This window comes from Hydra vulgaris, chromosome 12 (assembly GCF_038396675.1).
Source record: "Hydra vulgaris chromosome 12, alternate assembly HydraT2T_AEP".
NCBI classification, from domain to species: domain Eukaryota; kingdom Metazoa; phylum Cnidaria; class Hydrozoa; order Anthoathecata; family Hydridae; genus Hydra; species Hydra vulgaris.
The window spans coordinates 28,910,613-28,932,511 of record NC_088931.1 but is presented as its reverse complement, the minus strand read 5'-3'; the positions used below and the strand labels follow the sequence as shown (position 1 = coordinate 28,932,511).

At 27.2% G+C, this 21,899-nt stretch overlaps 1 long non-coding RNA gene across 1 annotated transcript; it reads left to right on the top strand.

The window, feature by feature from the left end:
* Positions 1 to 5,534: 5,534 nt before the first annotated feature.
* LOC136087712 (uncharacterized) lies at positions 5,535 to 11,871 on the top strand. The gene is made up of 3 exons (XR_010642003.1): positions 5,535 to 5,785; positions 5,892 to 5,955; positions 11,684 to 11,871. It is a non-coding gene; the product is annotated as an uncharacterized LOC136087712 (long non-coding RNA).
* Positions 11,872 to 21,899: the final 10,028 nt, after the last annotated feature.

Sequence of the window (21,899 nt, the reverse complement as noted above, 5' to 3'; positions counted from 1 at the left end):
ACATAATTAAAATTAAACAAAAAATGTAAGATAAATACAAAAGGAAACATGACGCATAGGGCAAAGTGACCAATTAATGGCCAGAAGTCTTTATTTCTGGCCATTAATTGGTCAAAGTGACCAGTTAATGGCCAAGAAAATGTTTACTTTCTGAAGAAGGTAGCTCCAAGCTATCTAACAGTGACAATCTTTTCTACTTATTATAATGATTAACGCCTACACCCTTATAAGAACTTTTTGGTTTGAAAACATGTTAATTCAGAGAAAAACCTATTTAAACAGAAATTTTAATTGTGTACCAATTAATGACCGGGTAGACCAATTTGTAGCCAGTAAATTAGGAGACAGCACCTATTATGAGCCACTTATATTACCTAAATCGACATATCTAAAAATGCTTATATATTGAAAAGTATTATCCAGACAGACGATTAAAGCCTAATAATGAACTTAGATCTACTTCATAGTACTACAAACCCAAATTATTTTTTAAAAGTAAAATATTCTATACTTTGCTTAAAAATATTATTTTGGTTGATAATAAACAAAAAAACTTAAACAGTATTTATTTGTTATTCAAACTAAGACAGTCAAACAATAAGAAACTTTTTAATTACTTCTATATAAAATCAGACATAGAATAAATTTTCAATAAAAAAAGTAGCTAGCGCATAGCTGTTATAAGATTTCAACTTGCATACAATAATGCAATTTTCAATATATGGACAATAAACTTTACACTAATATATTGAGAAGTTTTGATAATGGACTATTGATAATCTATTTAAATAAGCTCACTAATATTATTATTGATAAATAGAGCTGTATTCTCTGGTACTTCAGTCAGATTTTTGATTCAATACTAAGATATTGACTTTCAATACTAACTCAGTTAAAATGAAAAAGGTCAGTTTAATTCCAAAGAAATTGATCTTTGGAATTGAACTGACCTTTCTCATTTTAACTGAGTTAGCTTTTTTAGATAACTTTTGAATATCTTTCTCATGTTTTTGTTGTGCTTTATTTTCTTTTTCAATTTTTTCTCTTCAGCTGCTGCGAATTTCTCTTTTTTTTTTTTTACCTCATCATTCAATTTAGATTGTATTGCTTCTTAAAAAATTAATACAAAATACTTTTGAACCTTTTTTTGATTTTCTTTTGTCTTGGTAGCATATATCTTTGGATAAGACAAAATATCAATGTCATTATCATTAGTTGAATGCTTTGTACACAAAATAACTGATGTTAGACTAGGCTGAACAATGGTTTTAATTGGCATCTGATTACAATGATCAGTAGTTTCATTGGAAAAAAAACTAAGCTGTCCGATTGTTTCATTTGGAACAGGAATTGGCTGAACATTGGTTTCATTTAAAACTGGAATATGAACTATGGATTCATTTGGAATTGGAAAAGAGTCATCTGTTTCAGTTTGAATTCTTTATATAATTTATACAAAAGATCTGGAATGTCTTAGCCATTTTTAATACAGAAATTGAAAGTTGTTAACTGCTCATGAGTTAAATGGGTATCCAATATCAAAGAAGCAATATTATTGTCAAGGTTTACCAAATTATTATCTATTTTACAGACATGCTTTCAGGTTTATTTGTGCCTAATTCTACTTCAAAATCTACTTCCTCTTCTATTGCATTTTCGAATCTTGTTATTCTAGTGTCAGTTTTGATTGGATGCAGACTTAAGTTCAGCAGATAGTTTGTCAAGTAGCTGTTCTATGGAATAGACAAAATTAGGTAAGTAATCTGTGCTTAGAACAGCAGACGGATTATATGGGTAAATGCCACATGTTCAAAACCTTGAAATAATATTGTCAGCTGTGAGGGCTTGATCCCAGGCTTTCTTAAAAAGCCCACAAAAATTTGACTTGTCAACAGTAACTCCAGGATATTCATTCATTAACTCCTGACATGTTGGATTATAATTTGTGTGTGTGTGTGTGTGTGTGTGTGTTCTTTATTCGTGTTTCAATTTAAATATCGTTAAGAAATAAGTATTAAAAGAAAATATAAAGAACGCGGATTACTCAAAGAAGACCATCAGGTCTTGTCACAGAGTAACCGCTAATTGCTAGTGGATAAAAAACAAACAAAAAATAAATAAAAAAGAATATACATTAAATATATACATATACTAATATAGATAAGGGATTTTCAAAAAATTTTAAAATTTAAAAGTAGATTAGTATATTATCAGTTGAAAAAATGAACTTTTTAAGATTTTGTTTAAAAGAATCAAAATTACATTCTTGAGAAAAATCTTTAGAAGTATTCAATTATCTCATAAAAATGGTCCGCGAAATGAAATAAAAAATTTTCCAAAATTAGTTTGAGAAAATGGTTGTCGAATTAAATTATCGTTCTTTAAAATATGTTATTTCTATCTCTTTGTAAATACAAGTTACGAAAAGAAACGGGTGATAGGTGGGTCTTGCATTTATACATAAAACAAAGAATATTAAAAACATTCAACTCATATATATTGAGTGCTTTCATATCATATAAAAGAGGCTTGGCGTGAGCAAAACGGTCCTTGAAATTTATAAGGCGTGCTACATGTTTCTGTTGCTGATAGAGAGGTTTAAGTTTACTTTTATAAGTGCTACCCCAAGCAATGTTTGCATAATTAATATGGCAATGAATTAGCGAATAATATAACTGAATTAAGGTATGTTTATCTTGAAAGTTTCTTATTTTGTATAAAATGCCTATACTCTTTGAAATTTTATTGCACAAGTTAGCAAATGTGGCTTTTCCAATTAAGATTTTCATCAATATTTACACCTAAAAATCTTGTCACTAGAACTCTTTTAATAATTATGTTATCGATAAAAAGAAAGGGTAAGTTGCTAGGCAGCTGGTGCTTTTTACCATAAGGATGAAAAAGAATCTATTTAGTTTTATCAATATTTAATGGTAGTTTGTTTAATCTAAACCATTCGGAAATTTTGGCTAGTTCAATGTTCATGTTGCTAAAAAGTGTAAAAATGTTTTTATGAGAAAGAAATAAGTTATAATCATCAGCAAACATAATTGTCATTAGGTTAGTAGCTTTTGGTAGATCATTAATATATATTAGAAATAGGAGGGGTCCTAATATGGATCCTTAAGAAACTCCACATGAAATATTTAACAAATTAGATGATACGTTATCATCTGCATAAACAAATTGTTTCCGATTATTTAGGTAACTTTTAAGGTAAATTAATATATTTCCAGTAATTCCGTACCACTCCAACTTTTTAAAAAGAATTTTGTGATCAATAGTATCAAAAGCTTTTGCCAAGTCAATGAAAACACCTAAAGTAAATTGAGAATTTTCAAATGAGTCAGATATATTTCTTGTAAATTGTAAAATGGCATGTTCAGTGGAATTGTTTTTTTGGAATCCATACTGATTGCTGTATAATAAATTGTTTATAGTAAGATGAATATAAACTTTATTGTACAAAATTCTTTCTAAAACTTTAGAGAATACAAAAAGTAGTGAAATGGGACGATAGTTACTTATATTTTCAACGTCACCACCTTTTAATATTGGTATAGCTTTTGCTAATTTAAGAGCTTGTGGAAAAATTCCCTGTTTAATTGATATCGAAAAATTCTTAAAGAGTATATCTTTTAAAACATCAAATGAACTTATAATAATGTTGCCGTTAATACCATTCGGGCCTACTGCTTTGTTAGATTTCAACATTTTAAATGCAATTTCAAACTCTTTAAAAGATAATTCAAAAGAGTTCAGGTAAGAGTTTAGAGGGAAACATAGATCAATCATTAAGCTGTTTGCTATAGGAATGTTTTTGGCAAGATTTGGTCCTACAGACACAAAATATTTATTAAACTCTTCCGTAATTTGTCTTTTATTATATAAAAATTCATTATTATGTTTAACCATGTTTGGCAAAGGGTGAGATGTACTTTTTTTGCTGCCAGTAATTTCTCTTATTATAAACCAAGTGCGCTTAAAATTTAATTTATATTTATCTAGTAAATTTAAAGAATTTTTTTTTTTTTTTGAGGCTTTCAAAAAGTTTAGCGTAATATTTATATATAATTTTATTTTCATTTGTTTTACATTTTAAGTAACTAATGTATAATTTTTGTTTAACTTTTGAAGACTTACGCAAACCCTTTGTAATCCAAGGCGATTTAATACTTTTCTAATACTTTTTTAATACTTTGTGATCACGTATAATGTTCAATGATAATGTTAATGATCACATATAGCATATGTTCACATGAGCAGACTGCAATCTATGTGATTATTTATCTTATTAAGTAAATCTATGTGGTCATTATACTTGAATAGACTGCAGATAAAATTTAGATGTGGAAATATATATACACAATTAAATTTTAAGGTTATAAAAAAACATCTAAATTTTATAGTTATAAACAAACATCTCTTTATTTTATTCTTAAATCAATAAAATTTAGATGTGGATATATGTAACAGTACTGGTACATATGTACCAGTACTGGTACATATGGATATATATATCCACATCTAAAATTTAGAAAATTTAGACTAAAATTTAGAATAAAATTTAGAAAATTTTTGACTAAATTTTCTTGATTTAAAATTAAAATAAAGAGATGTTTGTTTATAACTATATAAAAAAATACCCGATAAATCTTCGAAATTTCAAGAGACTGTCTTTACTCATTTTGATTTGCAGAATAATTCAAAAACTGTTGAACTGTTAAAATGTCAGCAAAACTAATTTTAAAATAAAAAAACATGGCGCGGTAATTCAAATAAAGTTTCCATTTTAAACGCATGCGTATAGCATACAAAAATTTTCTAGGTCTGTTTTTTTGCTTTTCGCATTTCGCATTTTGAGTCATCTAATGGAACGCTAACCTCTTTCACCATTTTCGCAATGTTTGCCCCCATATCATAGTGGTAGCCGTTTATTTAATTAATGTGACGTCACGTTCGCCGCAAGGATATATTACATAAAACCTCAATTCCTTTTGACACGTGACATTCTTAACCAATGAAACGGACCTTCGGTAAGAGAAGATTTTTTTTTCCTACCGACTCTCGGTAAACAAAATGCATCTTGGATAGGCAAAAAGGCTACCGAATTTCGGTAGGCAAAAAGGCTATCCACGGCGTTTTTTTTAATTAAAAATTATTTGTTGACGATTTTTGTTTTAAATTTAAGTTTTTATAATGTTTTAATGTTTGTTTGTATGTTTAAAAGGTATAAACTAAAAATGGATTTGAATAAACAAAAAGAAAATGATGAACAGTTGTTAAGCATAGACGAAAAAGAGAAGATAGATTCTTTTGAGTTTACTGGATGTCAGGGTAGTTATCGTTTGCGACAAAGATTAGCAATATGTAGACATTGCCATAGTTGTACACCATGCCATTGTGTTGATCAAAAAGTTGCAATCGAAATCGACTTTTTAGATTAAAAAATGTTTATTTTGCTATTTTATTTAAATTTATACCATTGTAAATATAATTAAATTTTTTGTATTTTTATATTTATATTTTTTTTCAGGAAAAATGAATAAACTAAAATTAAGTAAGATATTTTTTTCCAAAGATTATGAATGATTAACACATTTCATCTAAATCGATATGGACTTATGATTCCTAAAGTTGATTATGATTATTAAATGGATTGCATGGAGTTTTAAAATAAAAAAAACCAGCAACTATATGTGAACAATGTGAACAAGTTATATGTGGCGACTGTAAACAAGATCACAAACGTCTTGGAATAACTATTAAGGAACTATAAAATAAGGTTAAACATATTAGTTTAAAATTTGTTATATATATATTTTTTTTTATCTAATTTATTGGAATGTATCGACTTGTTACAGTTTTTTTATTTTTTTTTATTTTATTAGAAAAGTTAAAATGGATTTGCAAAGACTGGATTTTAATTATTTATCAGCCGAAATTGACTGTATAGTAAGTAAACAAAATTTGTTATTACAGGTTGTTGTTTTTTTAAGAGAAGTTGAAAAAAATTGATTAGGCAAAGAGTTTTGATTAATTGACAAGCCTCTTTACAATACAATTATTTTATAATTAGTTTTATAGTAGAGAAAAATTAAAATTTAAATCTATTTGAAAAAGATTCCAGTTTATTAAGTGTTGCTTTTTTTGAGTGAAAAGTTGTATTTTTTTGTTTTTTCTTTTTGATTAAAAACAATTTGTTGACAACTTTCGTTTTAAACTTAAATTAAAATTTCATGTTTGTTTGCATGTTTGAAAAGTAGAAATTAGAAATGGATTTGAATAATGATAAACATTAAAATTAAAAAATTGTCTACAACATTAAAATGAAACAATTGTCAACAAATTGATTAAAAATAATTTGTTGACAGTTTTTGTTTTAAACTTAAATTATTATATTTTAATGTTTGTTTGTATTTTAAAAACTATAAATTAAAAATGTAATTATAGTAAGTAGGTTTTAGCATAAATATTACGTTGCCAATTAAGTCTACCATTGTCTTATTTAGTTCGTTAGACATAATGACAACTGCCTCTTTTAACACTCTCAGCAAGATTTTTTGTTATCAAGTTAGATTTTTAAATACATATCCAATGGTTTTAAGCAAATAAATTTTTATAAAATTTTCAAAGGTTTAACAACAAAAATTTATGCGATTCTCTGTAAAGTCCTTTGATCCACATAAGTTGTTATATAACTAAATATAATATATATTTAAATTTTGTACATAAGAAAATTGTATGTAAACTTTTTAAGTGCTTCATGTAAATTAAAACCAAGTCATCAAAAAATTCACAAAAATAGCAGAAGTCTTTTTTTTTTTTTGTGCATATTAATAATTTAGGAGTCGTTTTTTGATAGATTTGATGACGTTTTTGTATTTCTACGCTTAAAAATCACTATATAAAGTAAATCTTTTTTGATGTTTATGATGTAATTGTCGAATAAGACGATGTTTTAGTTTCGGCAACACTTTCCTACTTATTTTTATGTTGCAGTTGAAAATGGTTTTTCAGATTAAAAAATATTTATTTTACTATTTTGTTTATGTTGTTTATTGAAAAATATACCTAAAAAATAAAAAATAAACTGGAAAAATATTCGATGAAAATGATGATGAAAGGGAACATAATTCTTATTGTTATGTGACAAATATGGAGCTATAAAAGTCTTTTATTCAAGAAGAATTTTAAACGACAGATATGAAGCATGTACATTCTATGAATAGTGGAATTGTAGAATACTATTGATTAGCTACATTTTATTTAAATTGACTTTTGATTCTCAAAGGTGGCTATGTTTGTTTTAGAGATTGTATGAAATTTTGAAATAATGGACAAGTACCTATATACAAATAATGTGAACGATTTATATGCAAATGTAAACAAGATCACAAATGTCTTTAAAATGCTATTAAGGATGTTATATTCTTTTTTAATTTTTAGAGAAAACTAATTATTAAAATGTATCAATTTTGTGATGTAACAGATTGAAAAAGTTTTAATTTTGAGTTCATTGGCAATTTTTTACTATTTTGTATTTATTTTTACTTTGTTTACTATTTTATATATATTTGTAGAAAGAGTTTGTTTCTTAAGATTCATACTACAGTTTAACTTTTTATTATTATTCATAATAAATGGAACCATTAGCTTACCTACAAAATGTTTTAACATTTACTAGAAATTAATAAGAACAAAAAAATGTAATAAAGTTTACTAAAATTGAAAAGTCAAATGGACTTGAAAACATTTTTAAAAGTGTTACTTTTTAGTTTTTGAAATTATTGTAGGTATAAACTAATGTTTGTTTCAAGAATCTTTGTAAATAATTTTTTAGAAGTGAGATGCAAACATATCTCATTAAGACATAATTTATGTTATAAAAATCGACGAGATAAAAACAGTTTCTTTATTTTTTTGTCAAATTGGAATTTAATTTGTCTTTATTGTTACACAATTTACACAATTTACATGACAACTTATTGGAACTTATGGGAACATTAAAGTATTTAGCTGCACACGAATATGGTATATATGTCGATTATTTAGAAAAGTATGTTAAAAGTGTGATTATAGTGTGAAATAAATACGAACGTGTTCGATTATGAAAACAAAATTTTTATTTTATCTCATCAGGTTATTTTATATGCAAAACTTTTTTTAAAAATAATAAATTTGTATAAAAAGTTTTTAAAAATACATTTGTCGTTTTTATTCATGTTTTCATAATTGCTAACGTTTTTATGTATTTTTGTTATTTTTATAGTTTTTTATTTATGTTATTTTTGTAATTTTAGCAAATTAATAATGAATACCTATATGGAAATGCATATAAATAAAAACTAATGTATTAAACGATTAAAACGTATTAAACGATTTAAAGTTGCTTTGTTAATTTTTACTTATTATCAACAAAAAGTTGTCTCAAAAAACCTAAACTAAAAAAATCAGTGTTAACCGGCCTTTCAAATTAAAAAAAATACAAGTCAGTCACTGATAAAATAAAATTTTTCAGTGTAGTCAAAAAATCCTTGACCTATAAAAAAATCCTTATTTGTTGAAAATCTGTTCTGGTTTATCCTCGCCATTGAATAAAACATAGTTGTAAGAAATACATAGTCTGGAAGCGGGGATCGTTCCATTGTTTTGCTGTTTTAATTTGAAGTTTGTTACACAATTCACCTTACACAAGTTCAAAAAATGAGTAGAGAACTTTACATAGAAACGCGTCTTAATATCTGTATATGGCTATTACTAATGGAATTTTTGATGATACCAAGGAAATTGAGCAAGATGTATTATTATTTAAAGGTTGTTTGTATCCAATTTATCTTGTAACTTGTGGATACCCGGGAAATTTTTCGCTGCGTGTTTCGTTATTCGATTAATCCACAATAAAAACATCGAAGTTAGGTGTTGTAGGTTAGCCAAGCCAGCCTGTCTGCTTCAGTTTTGCGCATGCATAGTACAGTCGTCAATGTGAATGGTTGAGTACGCATGTGCTGAACAACTTTCAAAATCAACTGATGTTGCAGCACGCATTTCTAATCATATTATTCGCAAAAAGCATAAATAAAAACACTGTGTCCGTTCATCAGTGTGCTGATGGTGAACAATGAGATATAAGATTTACGGTGGACATGAATCTTAGATCTTTATTTTTATTTATGCGTTTTGGGTATAACATGATTTAAAATGCATGCTGCAACTACAGTAGATACGACCAGCCTCATGCTACTCTGCACATGCTTGTATGGCAATTACACGACTTATTTTATTTTGTTATATAGCAACTGCAGTTGCTATGTAGCAATGATTGTGCTGCATTTTTGTGAATATTGGTTAAAAGTTTCTGTAGTATTGTAGAAACTGCGTTTAATCAACGAATACGAAAATCAATGCATTCGCTGCAGTCATTTGTTTATGCGTGCCTTCATATCATATATGCTTGGCTATTATTTGGCCAATAAAGTATCGGCTCAACAATTTGCTACAAAATCTGATGCCGTAGCTCTGTTGAGGCAATATTCGGCCAATGTATTTACGGACACTCATCTCAAAATAATAACTTTGATTTTTATAAGTATTAACTAGTATATATTATATATTTTGTATTATTACTAGTATATATTATCTAGTCCCAATTTCATGAAACAATATTAAAACTAAGAAGTGAGTTTAAGTACGAAACTGACACAAAAACTGCTAAAATTTAAATTAAAAATCCCATTGAAGCTACTTACAACAATTCAACAAATATGCCTTAGCATTAATTATTGATGATTATATATCAAAATCAACATTCTACAAAAAAGTGCTGAAAAAATCCTCTGAAAAGATCTTCTAAACACTCAGTTAAAAGATCTTCTTCCGGGTTTTGCATCCATTTAAAACAAATATGTCATCCATTGAAATCAACCATGACATTCATTTAAAACATCGCACAGTGGGCCGGATATTAGACATGGTGGACAAAATTATTTAGTTGTTTTTTTTTTTAATAAAACCCTTTAAATGTCTAAAGAATCACTTTGTATTAAAATATAATTACTTTTATCATAAGATTTAGTTAAATAGTTGTCAATATTAAAAAGTTTTTAACAAACTTTATAAAACTTAAAAAACGCAGATTTATAATTTTTTAGTTTCAAATCTTATAACTTCTTAAAATCGTGGAAATGAATAATAAACTCTTGTGGTGGAATAAACTAAAAAAAATTGATGCAACAAATTTTAAAATTAAAGTGCTAAAATAGAAATATTTCAGAAAAATGAAAAAGTGTTCAATTGTGAACTTTATTAGATGATAGATATAAAATATATAGATGATGTAGATCTGATATAGATTTTGAAACTCTATTATTGATTTTATTATATGTCCACGACGTTTTGAATAAGTCTGTAGATTATTTATCGTCTCTAATGTATTATATAGTAATGTGTTTTTTTATTTTCAATCTATTAGCCACACATTCTGGATGAATAATATTACAACGTTATTAAATTATTAAGTCTAAAAGTACTATGCAAATAATCAACAAGCACTCCTCATTCATCACTATTTTCATTTTAACTTACCTGTTTGTAAATACTATACCCTGTTGCACCATCAAAACCAGCCTTGCATCTAAATGTCAGTTTAGTTAATTCCTTAGCATTGTGGTTAGCACAGTAGTTTGTATACCACATAGCTTTTTTAGAATGTGTTTTAGAAGATCTTTTAGCGGTATTTGTAATGAATAGCCATCTATTTGAATGTTCTTGGGAAAGCACTTAGCTTTGGAAGAACTTATACCATTATATAAAGGATATATGTGGCAGCCGTTTTTTCAGCGCCATGTCTTAGAAGCTGGTATGTTGATTTTTATATATCACCATTAATAATTAATGCTAAAGCTTCATCAGGTAGATATACTTAAACAGGTTTAATGGGGTTTCTATTTCAAACTTTAGAAATTCTCGTGCCAGTTTTGTACTTAAACTCATTTTCAAGTCCGTAAATGTCACTAAAAAATTTAGCTAACAGTACAATTTGTATTGAATTAAATAACAAAAAAAACCATGTATTTTTGTTTACGAGAAATAAAAGTTGATTTCAAGCAAGTAACATAATTATGTTATTTAAATATGTAATTTATATTTCTGAGTTCATTATTTTAAAATGTTGAAGAAACCCAAAAGGGAAAGTTAGGAGCAATGTATATAGTTCAAATAGCTTGTATACATGTTGCATTTCTTACTAGTTCAAGTGTTTAATATAGGTTCTCGTAGGTTTTCTTAATAATGTGACACTTTTTGTACAAAATAAAAGTATTAAATGTTAAAAATTTACCTCGTTATTTTAAAGCCAGATTACATGTGTATTATAAATGCTGATCTTTACTTTATATTTTTTTTTGTAAAGCTTATTGTTAAAAAGTTTAAATTTATAAACTAATCCCGTAAGCTCATATAATTTTAAAAGTTACTGTTTACTATTATATAGCTAAGCATTAAAAATAAAAATTTCACTCTTTTTTTTAGAAAATTTTTTTTTCATTCTACATGAAACTGCAACTGATTTTTGCGGTTTTTAAAGATACTATTATACTCAAAACATTATTCAAAATTTTAAATGAGAGTATTACAAATATGTTTTATTACATGGTTTTAAATATAATAAATACTTATTTTTTAGGTTTTGTCTACCACCTGGCCCACTGTGCATCGTGACAATCAATTAAAACAATCGTGATTTTGAATTAAAGCATTTAACGCATGCGCAATCTCAACATTCTATATTATTTTGAAAAAAAAGATTTTGTTTAAATATTTATTTAATATTATACAACTTTTTTTTTATTAATATTATATTTTTTTATTTAATTTAATGGAATTTATTTTAATTTTACAATAACGTAGATTTCCCTAATTCCGAACAAAATCGTACTTAAAGTTGAATAACTCCGCTTGCTTTTTGAATTTCAAATTAATTTTTCTTAAATAAATAAACTGGAACCTAAACTGAATTGAAACATATTAAGCAACAAGTATATTTATTATAAAAATATTGTTAATTTTTTAAATTTAAAAAGTGAAGTTTTCTTTCGGAATTAGGAACACGTGTTCCTAATTCCGGAAGCATATATCAAATCCCAAAAAATAGCATTCAGTTTGAAAAAGTAAATAATTTATACTAGCGTAGACCTCTAGCTTAGAGTTAGGTAAAAAGATTTTTAAAATTTAAAATACCTTTTATTTTAATGTAAGGGTGTAACATTGTGTTGGTGCAGAGTGTGCATTATCTATTTATTAGACCCTGTCTTCCATTATTTTTTTGTAATCAGTTAAAAAAAAAGACCTTCACAGTCAATGCCTGTTTCTGTCAGTTAACCATTGTTAACCAGAAGAAATCAAATAGGAAGCTTGTAGTGCTTTTTTATCATATAGCAATGCAGTTTTATCCATTACGCAGTTGTATTTTTTAATGGTAGTACTTCAAAAACTTAAACATTGTTCAGTAACCCCTTAATTTTGCTCACTGAAAATTATTATTTTATAACCTTCAATTATTATAACCACGCCATTATTCTTTGCCATTAAATAGTATCGCAGTTAGTTTTTATTAAATTGTATTGCAGCAATATATCTGTATTTGTCTATTATTTGTAATTATCAAATCTATACAGTACAGCTACGGTTGCTATCTCCAAATGAATACTCATTCATTTGGAGGTGGAAACCCTAGCTTTTCTGTACAGATTTGATAATTTTTTCAAAAACTATAGTGAAAAAGTTGTTGTATTCAAAAAATATTGTTTTAAAACGTCAAGTTACAAAAATTAAAACTAATAAAAGTTATTCACACTCCTTGCACACGAATTCAATTGTTTCGTGATAATTGATAATACAAGGAGAACACGACCAGTTAGAACACTTTTCACATGCAACCCATTTGCTGCTTGTAGCTTCGTCCAATAGTCTTCCGCAGGAAATACAAAGACAATTTTTTTTTTTATCTGCCATTGCAGATAGTTCAGATAGTTAACTTTTTTGTTCTTTTGATTATTGTTCCCTTTTTCTTTACTACTGGAAAGAGACTTTAATCTATCTCTAAGCACACTGAGTACTGATTTATTAATATCAAAATGTTTAATTGCATTTTTGATGCTATCGAATTCTTTAAGCATTACTTCTTTTATTGAAAGTCTATTCATAGTGTTTTTTTAATTTATTTTATTAGTTTTATTGAATGAAACTTGTGAATCGGTAGACTTTCCAGAAAACAATTCTCGATTTTGTTATTTGTTACATCTTGAAAAATAGCACCAATTGCAATTTTATTTGGAGTTATTTTTGAAAGATTGAGCGGAAATATGCCTGTATTTTCAAAACCGCTACATGCGTTTTCCGCTTTAAAGCCTATATTTGCAATAAGGTCGTTTAGCATGGCTGGAAACTGCCGGTTACTTAAACTTAAATAAGAATTTCTTTAATAAGAATTTCTAAAAGTAAACTTCTACAGTTCGCTTCCATTCCGCTTTTACTGTATTAAAAACTCCAACATCTAGTGGTTTTAAAAAATGACTTGTGTGAGCTGGCAATCGAAATAAAATTATGTTGCTTGATTCAGATAATCTTTTTAATTCAAAATTAATGTGAGATGCATGGCCGTCTAAAAATAGGATTTTACATCCTTGAAGTTTGTTTTTGAACTAAAAAAATTGAACAAAACCATTCTATAAAATTTTCGCTTTCCGCCCAACCTGATTTGCTGGTAGAATATTAAACATCAGAAGCACCACCTTGAACCCAAGGTTTCATCAAACTTCGACCTTTGTAAACAACTTGATGAGGTAGGAAATTTCCAAAAGCATCGCAACAGGTTAAAATTGTAGTCATATGATTTTCATTTGTTGGGGCAAGTTGTTTTTGGATTTTTTTATTCCTTTTCGACAAACAATGTTGACTTTACTTTGATGATCCGAGATCCACTTTCATCACAGTTGAACACATCAAACGGCTTTTCATTTAAACTATGCTCTCGGTAAACAGCGTCAACTTAAACCATTCACCAATAAATGCTGCTTGCAAAGACACCGCTCTTACAGCTTGCATGCTAGTAGCCTTTCTTTCACAGATATTTTTCGCATATTTTTTCATGAAATTATTGTAACACTTTCAAGTAGGTTTACCGGTCTTGAATAAATGAGCTTTGTTTAGATTCCTTCAAATAGTTTTCGGCCACAGTTAAAATATCATTGATAGAGTTTAATTTTTCTTTAGCGATCTTCATTTTTTTTAAACTTTGACATTTTTTTTATTAACAAACGTTAAGATAAAGAAGACGTTTAGAAATTCAATAAAATATTTATTAGTTTTTAACTTAATGTCCTTAAAATACTATTGTTAAATATTGTTGTTAATTACTTGCACGTAAAAACGCTAGTTTTGCAAAAAAAAAGTGCATTCTAAAATCTGTTCAAAATTTGGGAAACGTTTTAATTATTCAGAAAAGTAGTGTTTTTAAAATATCTTACGAAGTATTGCTAATTTTTGACTTTTTTTTTTTCAGATAAATAATAACCATAAAACTCTACATTTTACTGAACGAAATTTAAATTATCTTTTTTTCAATTATGTTTTATATTTTTTTTTTTTCTTGGTTTTAAAAAGTGTTTTTCTTGCAATTAAAAAATTTAATAGTATCAGTATATATTTTGAAAATATTTTTTCATATTCTCATTACCCTAGTCTTCCAATTTAATAATCAGTTTTCCTTTTAATAATCCCACAAAAATAAAAGGTGTAACATTAAGTGAACTAAAGCTGTTCGGAATTAGGGAACTAGGAATTAGAGAAATCTACGGTATGGAATATATATTTTTATGGGATATATTCTAATAAAGATTTATTTATTACTATTTAATAAATATTATCTCTTATCCGTGAAATGATAAATCTGTACCAGTTTTATATATTTTTATGCAATTGTATGCAACATAATTAAAATTAAACAAAAAATGTAAGATAAATACAAAAGGAAACATGACGCATAGGGCAAAGTGACCAATTAATGGCCAGAAGTCTTTATTTCTGGCCATTAATTGGTCAAAGTGACCAGTTAATGGCCAGAAATCTTTATTTCTTAAAGGTAGCTTCACAGCTATCTAACAGTGAAATTTTTTTTTTTTTACTGTTTTATTAATGACTAACGCCTACACCTTATAAGAACTTTTTTTAGTTTTAAAACATGTTTAATTCAGAGAAAAACCTATTTAAACAGAAATTTTAATTGTGTACCAATTAATGACCGGGTTAACCAACTTGTACAGCCCACAAGTCATTAGAAGATTAAGCACCTATTATGAGCCACTTATATTACCTAAATCGACATATCTAAAAATGCTTATATATTGAAAAGTATTATCCAGACAGACGATTAAAGCCTAATAATGAACTTAGATCTACTTCATAGTACTACAAACCCAAATTATTTTTTAAAAGTAAAATATTCTATACTTTGCTTAAAAATATTATTTTGGTTGATAATAAACAAAAAAACTTAAACAGTATTTATTTGTTATTCAAACTAAGACAGTCAAACAATAAGAAACTTTTTAATTACTTCTATATAAAATCAAGCATAGAGTAAATTTTCAATAAAAAATAGCTTTAGCGCATAGCTGTATTTTATTCTGTCTATAAGATTTCAACTTGCATACAATAATGCAATTTTCAATATATGGACAATAAACTTTACACTAATATATTGAGAAGTTTTGATAATGGACTATTGATAATCTATTTAAATAAGCTCACTAATATTATTATTGATAAATAGAGCTGTATTCTCTGGTACTTCAGTCAGATTTTTGATTCAATACTAAGATATTGACTTTCAATACTAACTCAGTTAAAATGAAAAAGGTCAGTTTAATTCCAAAGAAATTGATCTTTGGAATTGAACTGACCTTTCTCATTTTAACTGAGTTAGCTTTTTTAGATAACTTTTGAATATCTTTCTCATGTTTTTGTTGTGCTTTATTTTCTTTTTCAATTTTTTCTCTTCAGCTGCTGCGAATTTCTCTTTTTTTTTTTTTTACCTCATCATTCAATTTAGATTGTATTGCTTCTTAAAAAATTAATACAAAATACTTTTGAACCTTTTTTTGATTTTCTTTTGTCTTGGTAGCATATATCTTTGGATAAGACAAAATATCAATGTCATTATCATTAGTTGAATGCTTTGTACACAAAATAACTGATGTTAGACTAGGCTGAACAATGGTTTTAATTGGCATCTGATTACAATGATCAGTAGTTTCATTGGAAAAAGAATTAAGCTGTCCGATTGTTTCATTTGGAACAGGAATTGGCTGAACATTGGTTTCATTTAAAACTGGAATATGAACTATGGATTCATTTGGAATTGGAAAAGAGTCATCTGTTTCAGTTTGAATTCTTTATATAATTTATACAAAAGATCTGGAATGTCTTAGCCATTTTTAATACAGAAATTGAAAGTTGTTAACTGCTCATGAGTTAAATGGGTATCCAATATCAAAGAAGCAATATTATTGTCAAGGTTTACCAAATTATTATCTATTTTACAGACATGCTTTCAGGTTTATTTGTGCCTAATTCTACTTCAAAATTTTCTTCCTTCTTCTATTGCATTTTCGAATCTTGTTATTCTAGTGTCAGTTTTGATTGGATGCAGACTTGATTCAAGCAGATCATTTTTGTCAAGTAGCTGTTCTATGGAATAGACAAAATTAGGTAAGTAATCTGTGCTTAGAACAGCAGACGGATTATATGGGTAAATGCCACATGTTCAAAACCTTGAAATAATATTGTCAGCTGTGAGGGCTTGATCCCAGGCTTTCTTAAAAAGCCCACAAAAATTTGACTTGTCAACAGTAACTTCAGGATATTCATTCATTAACTCCTGACATGTTGGATTATAATTTGTGTGTGTGTGTGTGTGTGTGTGTGTGTTCTTTATTATAATATTTATTACAATTTAAATATCGTTAAGAAATAAGTATTAAAAGAAAATATAAAGAACGCGGATTACTCAAAGAAGACCATCAGGTCTTGTCACAGAGTAACCGCTAATTGCTAGTGGATAAAAAACAAACAAAAAATAAATAAAAAAGAATATACATTAAATATATACATATACTAATATAGATAAGGGATTTTCAAAAAATTTTAAAATTTAAAAGTAGATTAGTATATTATCAGTTGAAAAAATGAACTTTTTAAGATTTTGTTTAAAAGAATCAAAATTACATTCTTGAGAAAAATCTTTAGAAGTATTTAGAACTATACTATTCCATAAAAATGGTCCGCGAAATGAAATAAAAAATTTTCCAAAATTAGTTTGAGAAAATGGTTGTCGAATTAAATTATCGTTCTTTAAAATATGTTATTTCTATCTCTTTGTAAATACAAGTTACGAAAAGAAACGGGTGATAGGTGGGTCTTGCATTTATACATAAAACAAAGAATATTAAAAACATTCAACTCATATATATTGAGTGCTTTCATATCATATAAAAGAGGCTTGGCGTGAGCAAAACGGTCCTTGAAATTTATAAGGCGTGCTACATGTTTCTGTTGCTGATAGAGAGGTTTAAGTTTACTTTTATAAGTGCTACCCCAAGCAATGTTTGCATAATTAATATGGCAATGAATTAGCGAATAATATAACTGAATTAAGGTATGTTTATCTTGAAAGTTTCTTATTTTGTATAAAATGCCTATACTCTTTGAAATTTTATTGCACAAGTTAGCAAATGTGGCTTTTCCAATTAAGATTTTCATCAATATTTACACCTAAAAATCTTGTCACTAGAACTCTTTTAATAATTATGTTATCGATAAAAAGAAAGGGTAAGTTGCTAGGCAGCTGGTGCTTTTTACCATAAGGATGAAAAAGAATCTATTTAGTTTTATCAATATTTAATGGTAGTTTGTTTAATCTAAACCATTCGGAAATTTTGGCTAGTTCAATGTTCATGTTGCTAAAAAGTGTAAAAATGTTTTTATGAGAAAGAAATAAGTTATAATCATCAGCAAACATAATTGTCATTAGGTTAGTAGCTTTTGGTAGATCATTAATATATATTAGAAATAGGAGGGGTCCTAATATGGATCCTTAAGAAACTCCACATGAAATATTTAACAAATTAGATGATACGTTATCATCTGCATAAACAAATTGTTTCCGATTATTTAGGTAACTTTTAAGGTAAATTAATATATTTCCAGTAATTCCGTACCACTCCAACTTTTTAAAAAGAATTTTGTGATCAATAGTATCAAAAGCTTTTGCCAAGTCAATGAAAACACCTAAAGTAAATTGAGAATTTTCAAATGAGTCAGATATATTTCTTGTAAATTGTAAAATGGCATGTTCAGTGGAATTGTTTTTTTGGAATCCATATTGATTGCTGTATAATAAATTGTTTATAGTAAGATGAATATAAACTTTATTGTACAAAATTCTTTCTAAAACTTTAGAGAATACAAAAAGTAGTGAAATGGGACGATAGTTACTTATATTTTCAACGTCACCACCTTTTAATATTGGTATGACTTTTGCTAATTTAAGAGCTTGTGGAAAAATTCCCTGTTTAATTGATATCGAAAAATTCTTAAAGAGTATATCTTTTAAAACATCAAATGAACTTATAATAATGTTGCCGTTAATACCATTCGGGCCTACTGCTTTGTTAGATTTCAACATTTTAAATGCAATTTCAAACTCTTTAAAAGATAATTCAAAAGAGTTCAGGTAAGAGTTTAGAGGGAAACATAGATCAATCATTAAGCTGTTTGCTATAGGAATGTTTTTGGCAAGATTTGGTCCTTCAGACACAAAATATTTATTAAACTCTTCCGTAATTTGTCTTTTATTATATAAAAATTCATTATTATGTTTAACCATGTTTGGCAAAGAGTGAGATGTACTTTTTTTGCTGCCAGTAATTTCTCTTATTATAAACCAAGTGCGCTTAAAATTTAATTTATATTTATCTAGTAAATTTAAAGAGTTTTTTTTTTTTTTTGAGGCTTTCAAAAATTTTAGCGTAATATTTATATATAATTTTATTTTGATTTGTTTTACATTTTAAGTAACTAATGTATAATTTTTGTTTAACTTTTGAAGACTTACGCAAACCCTTTGTAATCCAAGGCGATTTAATACTTTAAGCTTTAAGATTTGATTTAACTTCAGGGAAATTAGTGTCTTAAATATCATAGAAACTTTAAAAAAAAGAGTTATAAACTAAGTTTGTATTATCAGAGGCGTTAATAAAGTTCCAATCAATTAAAGATAATTGTTCTTTAAAAGATTCAAGGTTTTTATTTGTAAAAATTTGCTTTTTGAAAACTCGTTTTCCATTAGGGAGTAATTTATTATCTATATTTATAGAAAAGAAAACAGGAAAATGATCAGATATGTCATTCTTAATTATGCCTTTTTTTAAGGATACGTTAAAAACATCAGTGGTTAAAATAATATCAATTAAAAAACACTTGATTGAGTAATTCTTGTCGGTTTGCTAAACATAGGAATCGCACCATTTTCGAAAATGCCATTATAAAACTTTTTAATGTTATTATTGATGTGGTATTGAAAACAATCAAAATTCAGTTCACCCAATAAGTAGATAAATTTATTTTCGCGGTTACTTTTTTTAATAACGTCATTACATAAAAACGAATTAATATTTTTAATTTCACCTGAAAATTTTTCTCATGTCATGCTGGGTAAAATATTGTAAGTTATTTCTAAGATAAATAAGAACGCCTCCGCCACGCTTATTTGTTTTCCGTGTCAATGAAATTACATTAAAACCCGGCAGTTCAAAATTGTTAAAAGAATTTACGTCATCCGAACTGCACCATGTTTCTGTTAAGCAAATTATATTAAAAAGATTACTAGTTTCTTTAATAAAATTACTAAAGATATCAAAAAAAAAATTTTAAACTTCGAATATTAATGTGAATTGTGTTAATATTATTTTGATCAAGAAATCCTTTAATTTCATGAGTATAAAAGTAGTTGCATTTATTTTGCAAAGCATCAGAATCAGTAAAATAATTAAGATCGGGATCAGATTCCTCGTCTAATAAGAAATCATTAGTTCGGAAAAAATCATAAAAACTAGACTCAAAATTTAAGGTTTTATTAGAATCCATTTAATTTTTGTTTTTTCATATTCGAAATGAGATCAAAGAATTTCTTTTATAAATCCCGTATGATTATTTTTTTATATACAACTTTAGCGTTCTTACCCTTCGCCCTTTAATCTTTTGCCTCATTCAGGAGTTTTTTACGCAATTCCAGCGTATGATCACTATAATCTTCATTTATGTAAACCTTTGAGTCCATAATTTCATCGTCGTATATTTTCTTAATATCGTGGCTTTGTCTTTGTAGTTAAGAAATCTTACTAAGATCGATCTATTTTTTTAATTGTTTTCAGGTAATTTTTAATAATATGTTATAATAATATGTTTTAAGAGGACCAAATATTGTGCGATCTAGACGCTGGAGCCATTGGGAACAATATCCTGGCATTTCCATAATATGAATATTATTTTCGATTGCAACCGACAATAACCCAACAGAGTTATGAGAATTGTGACCATCGACTATGAGAATTTGTGGTCTATCTCTACCTATATTAGGCAAAAGAGAATTGGTGAACCAAAGAAATGCAATTCCTTGCTTTGTCCATCCTGTCTCACTAAAACTCCTATTTGAGCCTGATGGGGCATGTGCAATATTAAAAGAATGAAGAGATCTTGTCGTTTTACTTTTTGCTATCAAATGTGGAGTTAAAAAACTACCCGCAGCAATTACAGCAGCAATAATGGTTATGGTTTCACATTTTCCAGATGTGCGAGATTGAAGGTGTTTTGTACCTCTTTTTGCAATTATTTTTGGAGGTTTAAAATCCATCTGTAGCCCAATCCCACCCATATTCCAAATCAATGAAGGCTTTAAAAGGGCATGTGTGTCCCTCAAAACTTTATGTAGTGAATAAAAATATTTAGCTACTTTTGGTACAGACATGCATTGATGGCGAACTGATGAAGTAACTTCAGGCTTTTGCATAACTAAATTTGTATGTCGCTGATTAAATGAGCGCCACCATTTTTCTAAAGGAGTTGAACATTTAATCTTTAAATTGTGTTTTATGGCTAAATCTGAAGCATATTTTTTAAATTGTTTATTTTCGAATCCAAATCCACGGGCAACTTTTTTTACTGCATGTTCAACTAATTTTAACTCTAAATTTGTAGATAACATTGGACTAGTTCCGGGCTTGACGCCAAGAACTGAATCTCCCTTAAGATATTTACCAAGGGTTGATCAAGGAATACTAAATTGTACTGCAGCTTCTCGTTGCGACATTTAGTTATTTTGAACAGCTGCAATCGCATTTTTCATGTTGCTGTTGGACCACTGAAATTTCTTTATACTTGTCACTTTCTGGTTCAACTTCGAATTAAAACTAGAGACAGGTTCCTTTTTAATTTTCTTTTTTTTTGTTGTTGTGATTTTTGTCATTTTTCTTATAATTACTCAAATTAACTAAAAGATAGAGTATACTAACTACAATAGTTTACCTTACAAATGTCTAATCAAAATGTATTATCATAACATACACTGATGTCACAAACAAATACATATACAAGCATAAAATATGCTTATCATACAAATCTAAGCATCAATATAATATTCAAACCATTAAATATTTACAAACATTATATAATATAAAATTACATACTTACAAACATTACAAACATAGTAAACTCTTGTAACAAACACTGTAAAGTAAAAATTGATTATATTTAGTAATTATACACGGTAAAGTAAATAATAATTA